The 20934-nt window shown below is 39.5% G+C and overlaps 1 long non-coding RNA gene across 2 annotated transcripts; it reads left to right on the top strand.

Annotated features, from left to right (window-relative positions):
* The first annotated feature begins 2320 nt into the window (after positions 1 to 2320).
* Positions 2321 to 3825, top strand: LOC143738956 (uncharacterized). Of its 2 annotated transcripts, XR_013204103.1 has the most exons (3): positions 2321 to 2480; positions 3281 to 3302; positions 3703 to 3825. It is a non-coding gene; the product is annotated as an uncharacterized LOC143738956 (long non-coding RNA). The 2 variants fall into 2 exon arrangements; XR_013204104.1 differs by lacking the exon at positions 2321 to 2480 and having other exon boundaries at positions 3242 to 3302.
* The last annotated feature ends 17109 nt before the right edge of the window (positions 3826 to 20934 follow it).

Raw genomic sequence — 20934 nt, 5'->3', positions numbered from 1 at the left:
GGGAGGTCCACAGAGCTCGCCCAATCCTCACTGTTCGATGCCAGGATAGAGCAGCAGGCTCTAAAATGTATCAAAAGTGACAGTAAAGGTATTTACAATGCAACAAAAAGCTGTTCTTTTGATCTTTCTATTCATAAAAAAAATCCTGTATCAAGAAATGTATCACAGTTTCCACAAAAATATTAAACAGCATAATTGTTTTCAAACAGATACTGTAATAAGAAATGTTTCTTAAGCAGCAAAACAGCATATTAGAAAGATTTCTGGAGGATCATGTGACACTGCGAACTACAGTAATGATGCTGAAAATTCAGCCTTGCCATCACAGGAATATTTTAATACTTTACTGCATTTTTGATTAAATGATTGCAGCCTTATTATTACGTATGTATTTTTTCCTCTTTATTTTGTTACTGTAAATGTAAAACTGTATCATGTTCTCTACGGGATTGAAGTATGGAATCAATAACAGGAAATAATTCCATATATGAGCTGAATTCAACTTTACCTGATTATCCCAAACATTATCCCAAAATAATTAATTAAAATGGACCTGCATGACCTCCATGACAGCACTGGCTCCTTACTAAACATTAAAGTAAGTAGCCAACTCTTTGCCCTCTCCGCTCATAGACTGCTTAAACAGTTCAATCTTCAGCCACAATGACTGTGCTGCACATACAGTTAACTCTCTTAAATAAATACTGCAAAGGCATATGCGTGCACATACACTCACACTTAGGAATGGCAGGACCCTTAGGAAGTTACTTTGGAGCTACAGGAAGTTAAGATGCCTGTCACATTCTCTTAAAAGTTAGATATGGCAGGACCTTAATGCAGTTAAATGAATAATTAAAACACTGGCTGAAATAGAAAGAAATTGAATGTATGAAATTAATCATAAGGACACTGGATATTTTTTATAGAGGAGTTCAAATATGATAATGTATGGAAAACTTACACAAAAGACTATTGACTAGTGAGCCATTGTATGATTAAAAAAGGTCTTGATTAATGGATTCAAAGTGTACATACATAATTTGGAAAGTTTGTGCAGTGCTTATGAATTCAAACATTTCAAGCTGATGTTAAATTTGTGAGCAGTGTAATAAGTATACAAACTTGCATGCTTGCTTGATGGGTAAAAAAAAAAAGAAAAGATTTTTAATTTGTGACCAAGGCAAGAAATGGACTTAGATATTGGATGAAAGTACCACAAATCTTTGAACCCACAAAGAGATTTACAGCTAGAGAGTTCCTTCTGAAAGCTTAATCTTTGAAAGGATGAAAATTAAAATGGAGACTTGATTTGAGGATCAACCGACTTAATGCTGTGTAAATTCAGACTTCCTTCCCATTTGACAACTAAGACTGTTTGGATACTTCTTCCAAGGAAGAAACAGACACTCAGAGAACTGCATGTCATCCCAAGAGACATCCCTGTTGACAAAACTCCCATGCTCTTGTCCTTTAAGCATCAGGCCACATAGCGTGACGGAACTTGCCGCGTTCACTAGATAGGATGCCCCAGTGTAGTCCTTCAGATAGACTGTCACTTCTTCTCTATGTCTTGCGTTTCCAGGCCCACAGGCTAGCTGAGCACTCCTAGACCTGTCTGTGGCTGTCACTAAACTTAGAGCCACCTGAGCATTATAGTCAGGAATATTTCATGAGTCCCCATCTAACTTCACATCAATGATGCAGCATTGTGGCCATGCCTCAATCTCAACAGTTTGAGATTTCTCTAAGACTGTAGTAAGCAAAACAACGACCGTGTTAGCTTTCTTAAAGGGATAGTTCACCCAAAATGAAAACCAAAATTAGAACCAAACTGTTTTGGATACCACTGACTTTCATTTAATAGATGAAAAATCAAAACAAAACACAACAAAACAAAACAAAACATGAAGACATTTTTAAAAATATCTTCATTCATGATCCACAAAAGTAAGAAAGTCATAGGTTTGGAATAACCTGAGGGTGAGAAAATGATGACTGAATTGACATAACTATTCCGTTAAGTATTGTGTTAGAAATGACGCTGAGTGGATGTAGACAATGAAATTGTAATAGAGCAATTTAAATAGTTTCAATGAGTTTTGATTTATTTGTTATTCAAAAAAAAGTAAACTTACCTTACACATTTGACCCCGTTTGCCATTAATAATTCAGAGTACAAGAACTCCAACATCTTTACATCTGTTCCATATCTGAACTAATTTAGATTCATATAAGATCATCACAAAGTAAAGTTTTTCTTCCATCTGTCAAAGCAATCGGCATGACTTATTTCCTGTTTTATGCATAAATACAGTTTTTTTCGGTTTACAGTGCACACTGGTTTCTTGCAAGCCATCAACCTTAAATTCACCCTTCTGTGAAACTATCTGCAACTTCATGAAGATACCAAAGCTGCACATGATGCTTGAGTTGAGCATGCAGGGGTTCATGGGTTCATGGCCGTGGAAAACCACAAGTTTGTAAGATCTGCAAATCTATATTCTATCTAAAACTTCTTTGGTGTTCAAGTTACTGTATGATCCTCTATGCTCACTGACACATGTTACCCTCTTATAAACCCCTACAAATGTCGGAAGTGTAGGTTACATGGATTTAGCAATATGAGCAAAGCCTAAAGATTAAATGGTCATTGCATATTCCATAGTTGAAATCGACTATTTAATAGGCTGCAACAGCCTGTGAAAATCCAACCCTGCATCAAAAGAATAATAATGATAAGGTACAGAAAATAGGATTGATTAAAGCTGATTTCTGGTCCTGGCCCTGCATGGCCGAGGGGTCTTTCATCAGGTTCAACCTTTGGGAAGGAGTGAACGATGGTGCAGCGAGGCAGGGCAGAAGCCTGGCCCTATGGGAGAACTTGAAATAGATAGGGCCATTGCCAGCTGATGCAGTATTCAATGCAGCAGAGCTCAAGCTGAATCAGCATCTTTGAAAAGTTTGCATCAAAACTTCTCTGTTTTCCCTGTCAATCCCTTCAAATCTTGCAGTCAAAGAAAGAAGAGAGTCGTTTAGTTGCTAGTTCAAAGGGATAGTTCACCCCAAAATATAAAATCTGTCATTATTTTTTCACTCCCATGTCAGTCCAAACCGGTAGGCTATGACGTTCTTTCTTCTATGGAACACAAAAGAAGATATTCTGAAAAATTTCTGTTTTTTATGTTTATGTAAATTGATAAGTTTGTTATGTTATTTTATTTTCTTCCTGTCTCTCTCTGAGGGTGGATTTGCATTCTTTTTGTGGACTATCCTTTTAAAGTGAAAACATGGCATCTATAAATGTAAGTAATTTTTATAAAAGTAAGCACAGCCTTTGAATAATTTACTGAGGCAAAGTTAGTTCTGCTACATAATGTGTTCACTTTGTGAAACTACAACACAGATAGTTCTACGCTTTCTGCTTGAGAACTGATTTGAGCCACTGCTTCCATAATAACAATACACTGCATAAATATTAGACTGCACCCATTTCAGGCCAAAAGTTTATCTGTGAATCACAGAACTTGTTTAATGGTGTTTTATTGTTCGGACTGCTTGCTGTTCGTTGAATACAAAATATACAAATCAAAACAACTTGCGCTGCAACTGTCCTTTAGTAAATTGCCCTGTTTTCTGTAGATGATGGAGTGCCTTGAATTAAAGAGATTTAAAAGCAGTGTCCTTGATCTGATCTTCCTACAGGGGAAACTTCCTGCCGCACACTGTCATGCATCCTCGACAAGGTTCCTGTCCCTTTGGCAGTGTATACAAGTTGAATTTGAACTTGTAATGGCTGGCCTACAAATAAAATGCAAGTTCAGCAAAGCTCTGGCAAGACAGATAATCATTTGATGTATTCAGAAAGAACTGTAGGGGGTTGGGTTTGGACATCAGGATTGAAATATATAGAAAACACTAAATCACAAAGCATGCCATTACAAACAGCACAGCCCACCATTCATTTAGTTCAACTGCCAGGCTGAATTATAATCTTAACAGAGGGTGAAGATATCAAAAAGGAATGACTCAATTGATTCATTTCTGCAGCTGTTCAGAGAAATTCCTCTCATCTTTTCCCCTCTTTATTGGACATCCATTTCTTGATGTTTTTAATGCCGTGCAACTGTGAAAAAAGGAAGTGGCAGCATTTATTAGCTTGGAGTTTATTTATATTCTGCCCTAGGACAACGTTCATGAGATCATTGGAGCAAGACATTAAAGGATTTCATCCTTTATTTATGCTAATGCTGACAATTCAAAGTTTCCTCCCAAAACTTCACCCTTCAGTACTTATGAAATCTGCTGTTCCAAGAAAAAAAATCCAGGTTACAGACAGAATTTTTTCCTTCAAAATAACTTGTTTGTGGTAATGTGTTATAAATGGAACAAACAGGCCTAATGGGAAGAACCTGAAAGCTTGCAAGCACAATCGTAGCACTCAGTGATCTACTTTTTCAACTCAGAGTTAGAGAAATGAAGTCACACTTAGTAGATAAATGGCTGAGATTTTCACTTTGGAATATTCTCATCTATGTGCACTGAAGTAAACATTCATATACAGTAACTTTATGCCAAAATAATAGAATACAGTGAATAGTGCAGCATAAGCAAAATGCTTGGATTAGACTAACATGAGGCCAGTCTTATGAATAGATATAACTTAAAAAACAAACTATAAAAAAGAGGAAAAGTAGGAGAAATACTGTTAATGCCTTAGATGTGACTGACTATTGTTCATGCCTAATATTAGTCATGCAGTGTTTGAGTAAATTAAAGACTAAGGAAATAAAAGTTAATTTAAAAACACAATCATCTTTGGTCGTATGTGTACAGTCTAACGCAGCACAATACAAATCAAAGTAATGTAAATGTCAGCACTGTAAATTACTTTTAATTTGAATGTTACATTTTAATTCCAATAAAACAATATACAATATTACAATACTTAAAGTTTCATGTAGTTTTTTTTAAAGTTATATTATTATGCATGGTTTCCGACAGCGCATTATTTTCTTAAATTATTAATTATTTAAAGACTCAAAAAGGGGACTGAATGGACACATTTGGCTTTAAGATAGAAGTAACAGTGTATTGCTTCTGGATCAGGCTGCATCCACAATTGGTCAATCAGCCTGTTATGGGCATTGAGCCATGCTGTTTTTTATGCTTATGATATCGCTGCCAAATATAAATAATTCATTCAAGCTTTTACAATTCAATATTTCCCTAGGGAGGTATAATTCCAAGATATAGTCATATTTTAATAACAACGAAAAATGATTACATTGCCTTTTTTTTTTGTAGCGCAGAGCTTTGCACCTCTTTTGAAGGCCTGGAATCTTCGATCGCATTCATACTTTTGCAATGTGATCACAAATTTCATGGTTTAGCCCAACTAGGTTTGAAAGAAGTCATTATAAAAGTATGGTAAAAGTATGCTGAGTTTACTGAGCCCCTCCGGTGGGCTCAGGCCCTGAATTAGATGACTGGGGCTGTTGTATAATAAAGGAATTGCAATAAAAACGTTGCCTTCTGTGTCACATTAGCCAGCCGAAGTGACCATGATATCCACAAGAGGGCACTTCTCCTTAGTCCATTGCCATCTTTTCATGGACTACATGTTCATGACTACATAAACCACAGCTTGGACTCATTATGCTTGATTAAATTCAGCTGCATCTTATTACCTTGTTAACTTGTTGCCTATATAAGCCTTGTGTTTTCACGCTTTCTTTGTGAAGTCTTGTATGTTGTTACAGTCCATTTCTGAGCAGTATCCTAGTTTCCTGTGTCTTGGGCTGTGTCTGAAATCGCTAGTGATGGGAAACTGAGGCTTTCTGAAGCATTTGAGGCTTTCATCAAATTGTGGTGAAAAAAAGGTTAATTACTCACAGCTTTTAACACAATGCGCATTAGCGACATCTGATGTTCAGACTCGTTTTCTCCAACATATCTAACACATCGCTGCAGTCCACAACTCGTGTCATGTATAGCCTGGATTCACATATTGATCAATAAATAAAATATACGTCTATGATATAATAGTATGTGATCATAATTATAGTAATTGTAATTGAAAAAAATATTTTGGGTGTTCTTTTTGAAAATATATATAATTTATTTTATAGTGAAGTATAGTGTTAAATCATTTAAATAATGCCTTCTCAATAATCACTTCCCTTTTATGCATCAGATGGGGACGCGAAGCGCCAATTTTTTACAAACCAGCTGTCCTGACCTTCCGATACTGCATGACGTTCGAAGCTTCAAACGTCACCAATCATGTGGTATTGTCATTTCGATGCAAGCATCAGTACAGTGTGTGATACAATATTGCTTTGGAAACTGCGTCGGAGGATCAGGGCCCTGGTATCAACCGTCACATCACTAGAAATCGTCCCCATACCCTTAAATAGGGCACTATTTGAGTGGACAGCCATTTGCAGTGGTGTCCGAAACCATAGTGGATTTTATTGAGTGCACTCATTTAATCCCACAATGCACCGCAATAATGAGTGTACAACCGCTGTACGCTCAAAGGCTAGTAAATACCCATAATGCACTGCTTGTCGCGCGCTAAATGAATTCCTGTGTCTTGCCAGAAGATGGCACTTGCAGCTGAATCATATCATCCATCCACTTTCCAAACAGCGCTGGTCCATCGTAATATCATACAGGTTTAAAATCCTTTTTAATTTGTTAATAAAAGTTTAATTAAAGTTTATATGCTAGTTTCCATGTCAGAGTTCAAGATACATATTTTCATTAATACTGGAGCTGCCAGTTTTCTACGTTTCAAATGATTATTATTAAACAGCAAGCACAAACTCTGCAAAATCGGCAGCCCTTCCGGTACACTCAGTGTCCGAATTTACTCACTGGTTTTCATCAACTCTGGTGGACTATATTAGTGGAGTTATGTATAGGGAATAGTGATTTAGGGTATAGGGCAATGCCGAACACAGCACTGGTTTTTGATTCTCTGCCCACTATTCTGGATTACCCGTTTTGCCTGTGTTTTCTGCCCTGTTGCTTATTTGGTTTGTTTGCCCGTGTGTTTGACCCTTTGCTTGTTATTTGGATTACGATTCTGGATTGTCCCAATAAAGCTGCATTTAGATCCTCAACCGTGTCAGAGCAGTTTGTGACAAGTCACTTTATTATAAGAAAATATTTCTGTATTTTCGCATCAAATCAAAGCTTTTCCTAATTTCACATGCATTTTTTAAGGCCAGGTTTCTCAACACTTGCAAATAATGCATCAGTAAAAAACAAACATCTCCTTTTACTCTATGAGCTCCTCATCAGTCCAAAGACCTTCACTCTTGCTACATATTTTAATACTCTCAGAGCCTTGGGCTGCAGGGTGGAGGGACCGAGGGGCGAATATACCAGGGCAGCGAAGAGCGAACCTTGAACCAGTCAAGCACGACAGTGCAATAAAGCACTTTCTGATTTTTAATTATGCCAGAAATGGAAGATCATTATAACCCTCAGTTAGCCTCGTAGGCTAGACCACATTCATTATTTTAATGCAGGCCATTATTCCATCTGTTGCACCTGCTTTTGCATTCTGCTAGTGGGTGGGGGTGGGTGGTATTATTTTACAAAAAGTTTGCTACAAATCTCTGGAAATTTCCAGTCAAAACATTATTACAATTAGTGCAATGTTTGTAATGGAGACATGAATTATTCAGAGTGTGAATTGGTCTCAACTTTGTCCAGTAGGCACAATCAATAAGAGTTCGCCTCCTGGCAAAGTCTCTTATGCCATCTAATGCGGCTAAGTGCTTTCTGAGCAGAGAAGCAATTTCCTGTTAATATCTCAAGGGAGAAAAGTCACGTGCAAGAATCAAAACACCCAGGCGTGTTTGTGCGTGCAGCCACACATTGCCCTAAAGGATCTCAGATGAAGTGACGGTCTGATACTCTAAACTAACTAATTTGTCATATGGATAGCCTGAGTGAGCTTCAGTGTGACTTACAGCAGAATCGAACCCCTCATTTATACTCTGTTTGTCTGGTGCGCTGGCTGTTTTGTCCTGACTTTCCACCTCAATGAGCACATTGACGACATTCTTTGAGTCACCCTTATCTGGAAGCTTTTGAGTCTTGTTATACTAGATTTTGTATGCTAGTTTTAATTCTCTAAGGTTGATAAAAACAGACTCAAGCTCTTTGCTTCAGCCATGCTTATAATGCTTCATACTTTGATATCGTTTTATCATGATATCAAAATGCTTGTTAAACATCGGTAAATCTAATGTGCAGAAATGCTCCCCTTGCAGCTACAAAATTTTTTTTAGTGAAGTGATTTTCAAACACAATATTAAATAATACAATACAAAAGTTACAATCACTTGAACTTATAGGGATATTAAAAATAATAATAATAATCTGTCATCATCTACTCACCCTCTCTTTATTCCCTTTTTTTGTGGTCCACAGAAGAAAGCAAACCATACGGGTGGGTAAATTATGACATAATTGTCATTTTTGGGTCCTCTAAGCCTTTAATAGAATGACTAATCCTGACCTTTCTTTGAGATGTAACTAAACACTAAGTTGAGCCTTAATATGCCCAGAGCAAAGCAATTATTAAAACGTGTGATTAATTGTTAATGATGCCACACTCTTGTAATTTTGTACTGTTTTACCTCATGCAGTGCCCTTGATAACACAGAATACATATATTAGTTCTAGCTGGCTGAATTTACAATGATGTGCCAAATTTTCCCCCATGAATCAAACCAAATAATGTTCTATCCAATTTGTCTTTGTGGTAAATGAACAGTGTATTACGTTATTAGTGATCTGAGTGACATTGAATAACTTTAGTCCAGCTTTAATTCATATTATCTGTGGAATGTGATGAGGTTTAACAGCTTCTCTTAGTGGCTGCATAGAGACCTTGAGTTGTGGCTCAATTATAGCAGCATTTAAACCTGTGTTTACTTGCTCGCTGTTTAAGAGAAGCTGCACCGCATTATCAGATCACAGCTAAGAAGCTCTCACTATTGTGAGAGCAATCAATGCAAATTGATGACAAAGTTTAGTTTGCTACCTGTTTAGCATTAAACAAGGACTTCTGTGATCTCTGTCAATACATTGTTTTTTCAATAAAATCCTTCTGATGAATATCTAAATTATTTATGCTGGCCATTTCACACATACACACCATTTCAGTAGCAGCTCTATTGCTATGCACCAACGTAATGTGACATTAAATTCCAAAGACCTCAAATCCCAAAGACATTTATTGTGTGTGCATTGCAAATACTTTCTTACGACACGGATTCAGAATCTGCTGTTGCTAGTTTAAAAGATGCGTCCAAGCCCTTGATCCCAAAAATGTCACATTAGAACTAGCAACTTAGACCATTTTCTGAGAAGTTTCAGAGTAATAATGTGGCAGCACGTGAATTGAGGTGCTTACAAAAAACACTGCTTCATGAGGCTTCGAAACATTTATGAATCATTTGTTATCAGTAAGTGGTTCAGAGCAAAGAAGCAAATTACCCATCAAACAAGGCTTTGTTACTGTTTTGAATTTTGGTTTCGAAACATTTAAAAATTTAATTGCTAGATGCCATTGATTTGTTAAATCCATGAATGTTAAATGCTTTTAACTGACCTTGGGCCTATACAATTATACAATAATAAAATAACACATATTTTACTGAAACTTCATGTTTAATGGTATTTAATTGTTACATTTAATTTTATGCTTGCAATTGGTTTGTAAAAGGTGTAATTATACATTTTTCTGATGTGTTCATTGCATTTATACTGTTTTGAGCTGCAGACGCTTTGAAACAGTTAATCATTTTGCGAGGCAAACCATTGAAAAAGCTTTGTTTCCCTTTCGAACGAACACTTCGTATTGCGCAGCTATACGCAGTGGGGAAACTCCTTTTCCTCGATTTACTGAAGCCTTTATGTGAAGCGCATTTGCAGCTGCACAGATAGAACATGAGCGTCTGGCTCGCTAATAGGGTGCGCTGCGGCAACTGCACATCCAATGGCGCGGGCGAAGGGAAGCTCAGTCTATAATAGTCCCCGAATTCGCCATTATATCAGATTTTACTCCTTCAGCGACAAACTTCACGTCTCTGACCATTTATTGAGCCTTCGCCGTTGAACAAGCCTTCAGCCTGAGCGAGCTACAGTTCAGCAGACTACACATCTCAACCGTGTTTCTCCTGACGCCGTCTCTCCTGTGGCTATCCGGCAATATCCTTTTCGATATCTGTTTATTATGTGTTTATATCTGTATCAGCGTTGTTCCATATGCCTCGTGTTAAGCGAGGCCTACGAACATGCGAGCTGCATTTCATGCCTGGGACTCTACCACGCAGAGAATGCACTCTCTGTCGCCGGATGTGCGGCCTGCGAGTGCATGCCTATCTCCGTGCAGCGAACTCGGCTAGTTCTCTCTCGAGACTGCGGCGCCGCGGCCAGAGAGCACCGACGTTTGTGAACGCACGCCGGCCACGTCCCCGCGTGCTTCACTCTCTCCAGCTCAGTCATCTCCGGTCCTGTTCGAGGGAGATCAGTGCCCCCTCACGTGGCGGGCCTCGTCTCCTTCGGCGGACCCAGCGAGGCAGGACTAACTCCGACGCTGAAATGCTTCGGATCCTAACACAGGCCGTCGTGGACCTCGAGCTCGAGTGGAACTAACCGTGCTAGCTGGCGCCGACCAGCAAAGCCGGCGAAACAGGCCTCTCAGCCCCGCCCTGCGGCTGATGCCCAACGCTAGCCGAGCGCTTCCCGCCAAAGTCGTCCTAGCACGCAAAGGAAAGAGAGGGTGCGTGTCCCGCGCTTGCCGGACTCGCTCCAATTCGCTCGCAGACCAAGCACAACACATGGGTTCACGGTCCCCCTTCACTAGGCGGCCCCTCCCCTGTTGTAACACTGACTTCCCCACACGCAAATGCTTGTACAGTCAGTCCAATACTCAATGTGTGCACAAATCACAATATAAGGGTCTCAGGTCCCCCTACGTTAGGCGACCAGCCCCAATCAGTGTGTCAAGCCTTTGCCACACGGTTTGTAGCCTGGCAAGCTATCCCCGATGTGTCGAGTTGGGTCATAAACACTATAAAGCGAGGTTACATGTCCAATTCGCTCGCAGAATTGCGAATCTATTAGCAAAAGGGGCAATATAATTAGTCCCCCCCGCGCTAAAACATAGGGGTTTTTACAGCCTCTATTTTCTGATTCCGAAAAAAGACGGCGGTCTCAGACCCATTCTAGATTTGAACATTTGAACAAAGCTCTCATGAGATGGCCGTTCAAAATGTTAACTATCAAACATATCTTCGCACAAGTGCGCCTGGAGGATTGGTTTGTCACAATGGATCTGAAAGATGCTTACTTTCACATTCAAATAAATCCTCGTCACAGGCCATTCTTGAGATTCGCCTTCGAGGGCCAGGCTTATCTATACACCGTTCTGCCGTTCGGTCTATCGTTGGCACAGCGCTTTGGATGCAGCGCTTTCTCCTCTGAGTCATCAGGGAGTGCGCGTGTTAAATTATCTCGACGACTGGCTGGTGCTGGCACAGTCGAGAATCGAGCTATTAGCTCACAAGGATTTGATTCTCGGCCATCTAAAATGCCTGGGTTTCACAATCAATGTTTCAAAAAGCAAACTAACCCCCAGCCAGAGCGTGATCTTTCTGGGCACAATTTTAGACTCGAGAGCTATGACAGCGCGACTCACACCAGAGCGCGCACCCTCGGTGCGAGCGCTTGCAGGCACTTTTAGAGCGTACAGCATTGGCTGAAACGCAGTGTCCCAACTCATGCATGGCAGTCAGGGAGCTTGCGCGTTATGGTGAATCACGATTGTTTAAGAACCCTGATTCCCTAGCGGGCTCAGAACTGGTACCACGAGGGGGTGACAATGGGAACAACTTTCAGGAGGAAAGTGGTTCTTACAGATGCGTCCAACCTGGGTTGGGGAGTGCTGCACAAGGGCATGCCTGCATCCGGCCTCTGGTCGAGCACGGAGCAGAGCTTACATATCAACTGTCTGGAGATGAAAGCAGTTGGGTTGGCCCTGAAAGCATTTCTGTCGAACCTCAGAGGTCACCACGTCTTAGTCCGCACAGACAATATGTCAGTGGTGGCCTACATAAATCGCCTGGGGGGCATCAGGTCAGGAAACCTGCATTCGATGGCGAGAGACCTCTTCTTATGGGCACAAACTAACCTGAGCTCTCTGAGAGCAGCGCATATCCCGGGCGTCCAGAATGTGGGTGCAGATATGCTTTCACGGGGCAACACTCCCCTCGGCGAGTGGTCCCTGAACCCACAGACGGTAAGTCTGATATGGAAGGTGTTTGGCGAGGCCGAAATCAGCCTTTTCGCCTCGAGAATCAACACCCACTGCAAATTGTTCTTCTCGAAGAATAGGGACGCGCTGGCCCATGTCTGGCCCAACTGCCCCCTTTATGCCTTTCCCCCCGTCTCGATGATTTCACAAGTCATCAAACGGGTCAGAGAGAGCGGGTGCCCAGTCCTTCTGGTGGCCCCTTTCTGGAAAACCAGACCGTGGTTCCCGGAACTGGATCAGTTTTCAGAAACAATCCCATGGCCTGTCCCACTGAGGAAAGACCTCCTCACACAGGCGAACTGGACATTGTGGCATCCGAGACCCGATTTATGGGCCCTCCATGTTTGGCCCCTCAATGGGTAGCCAAGGACCTTCCTGAGAAGTCGACTCGGCGCCTGTATGCTTCAAAATGGTCAGGTTTTTCCAGCTGGTGCTCGAAAAATCAGGCTAACCCAGAGTCATGTGAGATCTCTGCGGTTCTCTCATTCTTACAGGAGCTGCTGGATGGCGGTCGCTCCCCGTCCACGCTCAAAGTGTATGTGGCAGCCATAGCAGCACATCATGTTCTGACGGCCGGCCAGTCACTGGGAAGAAACGACCTGGTCGTAAGATTCCTGAAAGGTGCGAGGAGAATGAACCCCTCCAGACCTCCGTCTGTGCCGCCTTGGGACCTCTCCACGGTCCTGGGGGCTCTGAAATGGCTCGTTTCCACTGAGCGGTACGGTACGGTACAGTTTGGTACGGTACGCAATTATTTGCGTTTCCACTGTCAAAAGTTGTGAATGGTACCAAAAAGCCGAACCGTACCGTACCACTTTTTGGGTACCCTTCCGTTGGGGTACCTAGCACAGTGGTACGGTACTAAAGGGAGGAGCTAGACTCACTGCAGAACGCTGATTGGTTGACAGAGTATCGTCACTTGCGCAAGCTACAAGGGGAATGGCAACATAAGAAGCGCCATATTTTAATATACAGTTGGAATATAATACTACGGTTATTCTTTCACGAAATGTAGTTTTAAGAGTTTTTGAGGCGAGAATGTAGTTGTTTAAAGCTCAAATCTGCGGTTTATTTATAATGATTTATGATAATTTGATCCATTCCAGGCGATCACCGGGCGCTCGGCGCTCATGTTCCCCACCTGGAACAGCCTTTCCTCGGCTAGTCGTTCTGACGTTTGCCGCTGACTCTGTAGTGGTAATTCGTCTTGTGTATATCTAACGGGTGATCTTTGGTCTCGTGAATCGATAATTCGTTCCCTGGCCAATCGTTTTGGCTGAGGGCTAAGTGAAGTTTCATATATTTAGGCTATAACTTTTCCGTTGTAAAGTTAACGTTAGACTAGCGCTGAATTTCTCCACAGCAATATGATGAGTGACACAATGAGAATACCAGTGTCACCTTGTGTGGGATTCCTTGTTTTCATTCCTCAATAACCTAAGGCTCTTCTTATCAACCTATCAGCCTCATCTGTGACCTGTCAGCCTTAACCAGGACCCCCTGCTGCCCAGCCCCTGCTCCCTGCCCAGAGAACAGAGAGCTCCCTCCTGTCAGGATTCCACCAGCTTCACTCACTCCTCCCACTCATTCACTCACTCCTCCCTCTCGTTCACTATCACCTGAATACTGATCACCATCACCTGCACATCATCATTACACCTCCCTTTATATTCAGCTCCCTTTCACACACTCATTGTCTGGTCTCGTCTATACATGACCCACAGACTCACCCGCAATACTTACCCGCTACTTACCCGCTACTTACATGCCTTCCGTTGGACATTTTACAAGCCTTGCCTTCAGCCTTCATCATCAGTCTTCTGTCTTCCGCCTGCATCCGTTACTGGGATCCTTCACCTGCATCTGCAAAAGAGACTCTAGTTAATTCCTCAGCTAAGTTAACATTCAAAGTATCATCTGTCTTCATACTCACCATATCTCTGTCTGCTTCTGCAAAACCTGTGAAATAAAACCACTTCACTTACCACCAGTCTGACTCCTGTTCCATCCGTGACACCTCCATGGGGAACCATTTTAGGGCGTTTTTACAATGGGCACTTTTGCTGCCGTCCGAGCGTGATTATTTCTGGCGCCCCGTTTCACACTCAACTTGATTCTATCGAACCCTTGTGCATTTGCGTGCATACGTCTTCACAAACGTGCGCAGCGCGTGATAGGAAACAGAATTCAGGTTCTTCAGGACACAAATAAAGATATTTTAAATGAAATCCGACAGATTTCAGTTCCTCCATAGACATTTTGACGCTTCAAAAAGTTCATAAAGAGATCGAAAAAGTAATCCAAATGAATTGATTGGTTTAGTCCACATTTTCTGAAGAGACATCATCGCTTTATATTTTGAGCAGATTGAATTTAGGTTTTTAAGAGTTCTTTTTTTTCCAATTTCCAAGCTTCCAAAACAACATGTTTTTCATCTAATATTTATATTTTATTACATTTCAGCTTAATTTCATTTTTTTTATAGCTTTAGTTAACAACTACACCGATGATGACTATAAACTTTTAAACCATCTTTTGATATTTTTAAACTGTTTATATTATATGGACACAATCCCTAATTGTACATACGATTATACAAGATCTTTGTCATTTTTTAAAAATTGTGTAAAAATGACAAAAATGCTTTCAAAGTGTGCAATTTACTTTGAGCGGTTCAATTATTTGAAGCAGCACCTAAATGTCTTTCTTGAACTTTCTCAAAGTATTCTCTTCTCTTGTTCTTCTCACCACATTTTGTTGCTTTTTCTCCCAAGCAGACAATGAGCAGGGCTTAGGCATCCTCATACACTCATTACATAGTTCCTCAGCTTTAAGCTTTCATTACATGCTGGATTGTTGCTAAATGAGAGTGGAAATGAATATCAGGGCCCAACAAACAAGCAAAACAGACAGATGCAATACTCAGAGAGAAACCATTTCTAGCTAACTTTCAAGAGTAGGCTATATTAACTAATCAAAATGTGTCTTGATGTATTGAGGTCGCTATCTCAAAGAAAGCTATAACATTTTGACCCTCAGTCTCTCTGGAGTCTGTGTTGAGAGATAATGATAATTCAATCAGAGTTTATGGAGTATTCCACATCTCTCAGATCATCCGTTCAGTGTTTGGCAGCTTTAGCATAGATAACAGCTGAAGCTAGTTAAAAATGTATCCGTTAATTAATTCAGGATGAAACACATCAGTAGATTTTCATTAGAAATTATTTTTGTATGTGTTACTTCTTACAATTACAGTTTAAAAGGCTGAAACAGCATATGGCAGCATGTGAGAGGCTGAAGCTGTCCACTCAGAACCAGCACTTAGTTCAGCCAAACAAATCAGCACCAAGGACAGCTCTACACAGGCTGCCAATCAACCCACTGAACTAGAAACACATGTGTCCCCCACCACTGTATCCCTGTTATCGCTGGTCACAGAAGGTTGGACCTCCTTCAGGGAACTCAATTCAGGCGATCTCAGTGGTAGAATGTTGTTCTGAAAGAAAACCTTCCATTTTTTTTGCATGGCTATTCTGTTGCTTTGATGTTTTGTCGTATACACTGGCCCTTCTGTACACCTTGGTATCTGGCTTTTCCCAGAGCCCATTACCTTCCACAGCTTGAAAGCCATTTCCGAGGAAACTATAGCTTTTAGCAGAACTACTGATGTGTATATGACTATGACTGAGACACATCCTGTGAGTCTGATTTTCTTTCCTATTTGCTTTCTCAAATGCTCTACTGAAGCCACAAGTTTAACATTTATTTTTAATTTTTTTTGTGTGGAAACCTTGATGTAGTTTTGTTTTAAAGTCCCCCTGTGGTGAAAATCAAGCTTTTAATGCTGTTTATGTCTATGTGGTGTTTTAATATGCTTTAAGACAAACGATGTGCAAATTCACAAGTCAGCACCATTGCAGAGTATTTTCGCCTTAAAACGGCAGTGAACCAAAGACAGTTTCAAAATCACTGTTTGAACTCTCTGGTGTTTCTGACGTCACAAACTACCTTGTAACCAATCACGACAACGTGTGATCATCAATGAGTGGATCCCTGAGATGGTGTGAGTGAGTGGAGGGAGGGCTAATTTGTATATTCATAGAACCACATATACTAAATAAGGCAAGGATGTAGAGTTACATTCAAGCTATTTTAAGGCATGAAGAATTTTTTTCAAGGAAAGAAATGTTTAAATGTGTAATTTCAGTGATCAAAGATTAGTTTTAAGGAATAAAATTATTGACAACAGGGGGACTTTAATGATTCTTTAATGAATAAGAAGATCAAAAGAACAGCATGTATTTAAAAAAAGGAATCTTTTGTAACACTATACGAGTCTTTGCTCTCACTTTGGATCAATTTTAATGGGTTCTTGCTGAATAGAAGTATTATTTTTCAGAAACAAATAAATGCATACATACATATACAGTGCATGCATGCATGCATACATAATACATATTGACCCCAGACCTTTGAACAGTACATTAAACGTTGCCATCAGCTATTCAAGTAATATATATGGAAAACTTGAAATGTCACCTATATTTCATAGAATGTCCCAGCTGTTCAAGACGTCCTCAAAACAATGGGTTTCTCCAGCCAGGTGAGTCAGTAACCTTTCCATTTCTTCTCTTTTTTTCTGAATTGAATTTAAGGGTCATGTAAGATGGTGGGGTGGTATCTAACATCATATCTAGTGTCTAGTAACTCATTCTTCATTCAATGTGAGGAAAGTGCAACCATGGATAAAACACCCTTTGAAGCACTCTTGTAATAACCTTGACCTAATGAAATGTGTCTAGCGAGGCTTTCATAATGTTAATAATGTCAAGTCACCGTGATGTGTATTTTCTCACTTATGTCACATTTCATTTATTTTAGACTGAAAGAGGGAGGGAGAGAGTGGTCAGACATCTTTTTTGTTATGTTACTTTTCTTTTCTCTTTTGCATTACAAGGTTGATTCAGCATGGTCCCAGAGGATTATCAAACCATTATTTACTTACTTTCACTCTCACACACACACACACACACACACACACACACACACACACACACACACACACACACACACACACACACACACACACACACACACACACACACACACACACACACACACACACACACACACACACACACACACACACACACACAGGCCAATAATACTGTATTTATATGATCAAAAATACAGTAAAAACAGTAATATATTTTTAAATATTACAATTTAAAAGAACTGTTTTCGATTAATATATTTTCAAATGTTATTTATTCCTTTGATGGCAAAGCTGAATTTTTAGCATCATTACTCCACCCTTCAGTGTCACATGATCCTTCAGAAATCATTCTGATATGCTGATTTGGTGTTCAAAGCTTTTCTTAATATTATCAATGTTAAAATAAATGTTTTTTTAGAACTCTTGAACAATTGTTTTAATAATTATTAATAATAAGTGCATTTCTTAAATTTAAAAGCAAAAGACCGAAAACCTTGCTGCAGAGCTTCAACATTAGATATTCTAAAATGTTTAAAATTAGAATTACGCATCAGTACATATTTAAAAACCTGATGAATCCTTTCAATGAGGTGGAACTTTTATTATTTAACAAATTCGTGTCAGTAATGCTGGCTGCCATTTTGTAAGCTTAATAAATAATAGTGTATCGTGAAAGAATCACCATATAACAATACATCAAGAAATGTTTTATTTATTCGCAACCATCTGATACTGACATGCATATCTAGCACTCTGCTAAAAGCATATGGCATTAAGATACATTCTGTCCTTGCTGGAGCCCCGAAGAGACATGAAGAAATACTATGTCTATACATAAAAATGGCCCTGCTGAAGAGAACAAAGAGGGAATACATGCAAACTATTGATGTTTGAGGAGAGCTATTAAGTTACATTGGCAAGAGAATTTGCAAAACCATTAATCATTAGTTACAATTATGAAACATTTATTAACGCTGCCATGTGAACCGCTAAAGCACACAAGCTCTCAAATAAGCTATATGCTATATATCACACCCCACTCAACCTTTTTTAGACATTTGAAAGCACCTAATGTATGTGTATGGTCGACTTGCCTGCAAAGCAATGTTTATGTAAGCCTTACAAATGGTTGTAATCCCAACTTTTAAAGGAAAACGAAGCAATGAAAGGGCAGTATAATGAGTTAATGGAGGAACTGTATGGGTTTCATTTCAGGAGGAAAATTGCATTCATGCTGGTCACTGTCACAGAGGTGGTCCCATTCCAGTGGGTCTAATAGAGGGCTTATCTGATCCTGGTGAGCCTCTAATCCACACTTTTCTACAGCACAAAGTGCAGCATATCTCTGGGGGATTAGACGGCAACTGCAGCAATGCTCTCTCTCTCAAAACTCCCATCTAATGTGTGTGCATGTGTGTATTTAAGAAGGCACGGGGGAGATCACAGCTTGCACGCCTCCTCCGTGATGGGGGTGGATCAGTGCCATCTCAAAGAAAGCACATATCACACACACTGTACACAGCTGTTGCATGCATAACACCTATCACTGCTTTTACTGTGCATGGTGCCTTTATAGACCACAGAACTAATCTCAGATACTTTAGAAAAGGTGTGTGTGTGTGCAAGGAGGCTTTGAGATATCATCACACCCACCTTTTGCTTCAAGGAAAACTGTCTTTTGTTGTAGGTGAGAATTGCTGAATTATAAATCGAGCAGAATCGCATCACATTCAGAGAGGAATCGTTAAACACTAACACATTCTTTGTGTTACAGATTTGTGTGAAGCCTGTGGTACGACTTGTGAAAAAGCAACCGGGCAACTTCAGGCCTGAGGAAAAACATATTTTTTGGTGTCTTTTTGAATATATGTTAGTAATGAACGTGCTTCGCAGAGCTGGATCAAGGTGAGCGTTTCCAGTTAAAAAGTGTGTGTGTGTGTGTGTATGTATATATATATATATATATAAATATACCCTAATTTGTCGGCTGTGGATGTATGGAGCCTTTGAAGCTGCCTAATGGATTTTGGACTGTCAAAATTGACTACATTAGGCACCAATTAATTTGCATTAGATGGAGAAAAATCCTGAATGCTTTCCTCCAAAACCTTAATTTCTCTTCTGCTGAGGAAAGTCATATGCATCTATGATGGTCTTGGGGTGAGTAATTTTTGGGTGAACTATTCTTAACTAATTGCTTTTTAAAAATCATATTAGTTATATTAGCTATTTATTAGTACTTTTTTTTACAAAGTACATTTTAATGCCTTATTCTTCATGACCATACTCTATAACTAATATAACCTTAACTAAGAGTTTTCCCTCAATTAAGTCTTAACTTCTGCTTATTGATAGTAAGTAAGATAGTTGTTGTACACAAATTACGATCCTAGTACAGTATATTTTGTTCAATATTGGCCTTATGAGGGCATAGTACCACAACATTAGCAAAGAATATATACACTTACCGTGCACTCCTATTACTAATGAATGGGAGAAACTGCAATGCGCAATATAGCAGAATATGTCCTGCCTTCTAAATAAAAGAGACAATCACTGATTGGTAAAGCCATTGCATGACTGCAGCTGCCATGAGAAGTCCCATAAAAACCTGAGACTCGCGCTTAGGACTGCACATGTGCAATGGCTCGTCTAGCCTGGAAAATAAGCTTTTTATAACACTATTTAAGCATAAGAAACAACATTTATGGGACAGTTCAAGTCAGATTTAGTTGCTAATTTGAAATGTTTTTTTTTAATTGTGAGTTTGCGAAGGAGTTTTTGAGATTTCAGGATTCCCCCATTCAAATAGATAGGTCTTGGATGACCGAAATAGCTGCCGGAAACGTTGCAAATATGGCAGCCAAGTAAAAAGACTTTCTTTGAAAGGACTAACTTTGATGTTAGTCAATCTCCCTTAATAACATTTAATAAATATGGTCTATACTTATGTAACAACACACATAACTACAAGTGTTGATAGTGTTCAACCCCATTCTAAAGTGAGGTCTTGCTCATAGTCATATAGTGTGTGTGTGTGTGTGTGTGTGTGTGTGTGTGTGTGTGTGTGTGTGTGTGTCAGAGATGTGACAGTGAGTTATTAATCATTTAGATATGCAGATATACAATATCAGCTATTACTTATAAATATGCTTCACATATCTGATGGAAAGTCACTAATGTGACACTCAATGCTGCTCCTTTTTTATTGGTTTGAGAGTCATCTAGAGTATTACAATTTTTATTTATATGCTAAATTCTACTGAGTAGTGCACAGTTTAACACTGTATTAATTGATCCATAGCTTAAAGAGGACTTTTTCTTTAAATGTCTAACATTTGCTCACATGAAAGGAGTGGAAAGACCCAAATGTATGTACAGCTATAAATTCATAAACAAGACAAAAATAATGCAAAAATCAATCAAGATATTCTGCGGTTTATGGTTTAAAGTTTTTTCCCCTGTGTCATAGTGCCTTGTTTTCTATACTTATTCTTTTTTTTCTTTTCTTTTTCGTTTCTATTTTTAAGATAACTAATAAAGATGTGTTTGGAGTATTTGTTACAATAAACACAAAACAGAACTGATGATTAAACAA

This window comes from Siphateles boraxobius, unplaced genomic scaffold (genome assembly GCF_051911475.1).
Source record: "Siphateles boraxobius isolate OS27281-9 unplaced genomic scaffold, OSU_SipBor_1 16, whole genome shotgun sequence".
NCBI lineage: Eukaryota > Metazoa > Chordata > Actinopteri > Cypriniformes > Leuciscidae > Siphateles > Siphateles boraxobius.
The sequence above is the reverse complement of the archived record's forward strand: the minus strand, read 5'-3'. Positions and strand labels throughout refer to the sequence as shown.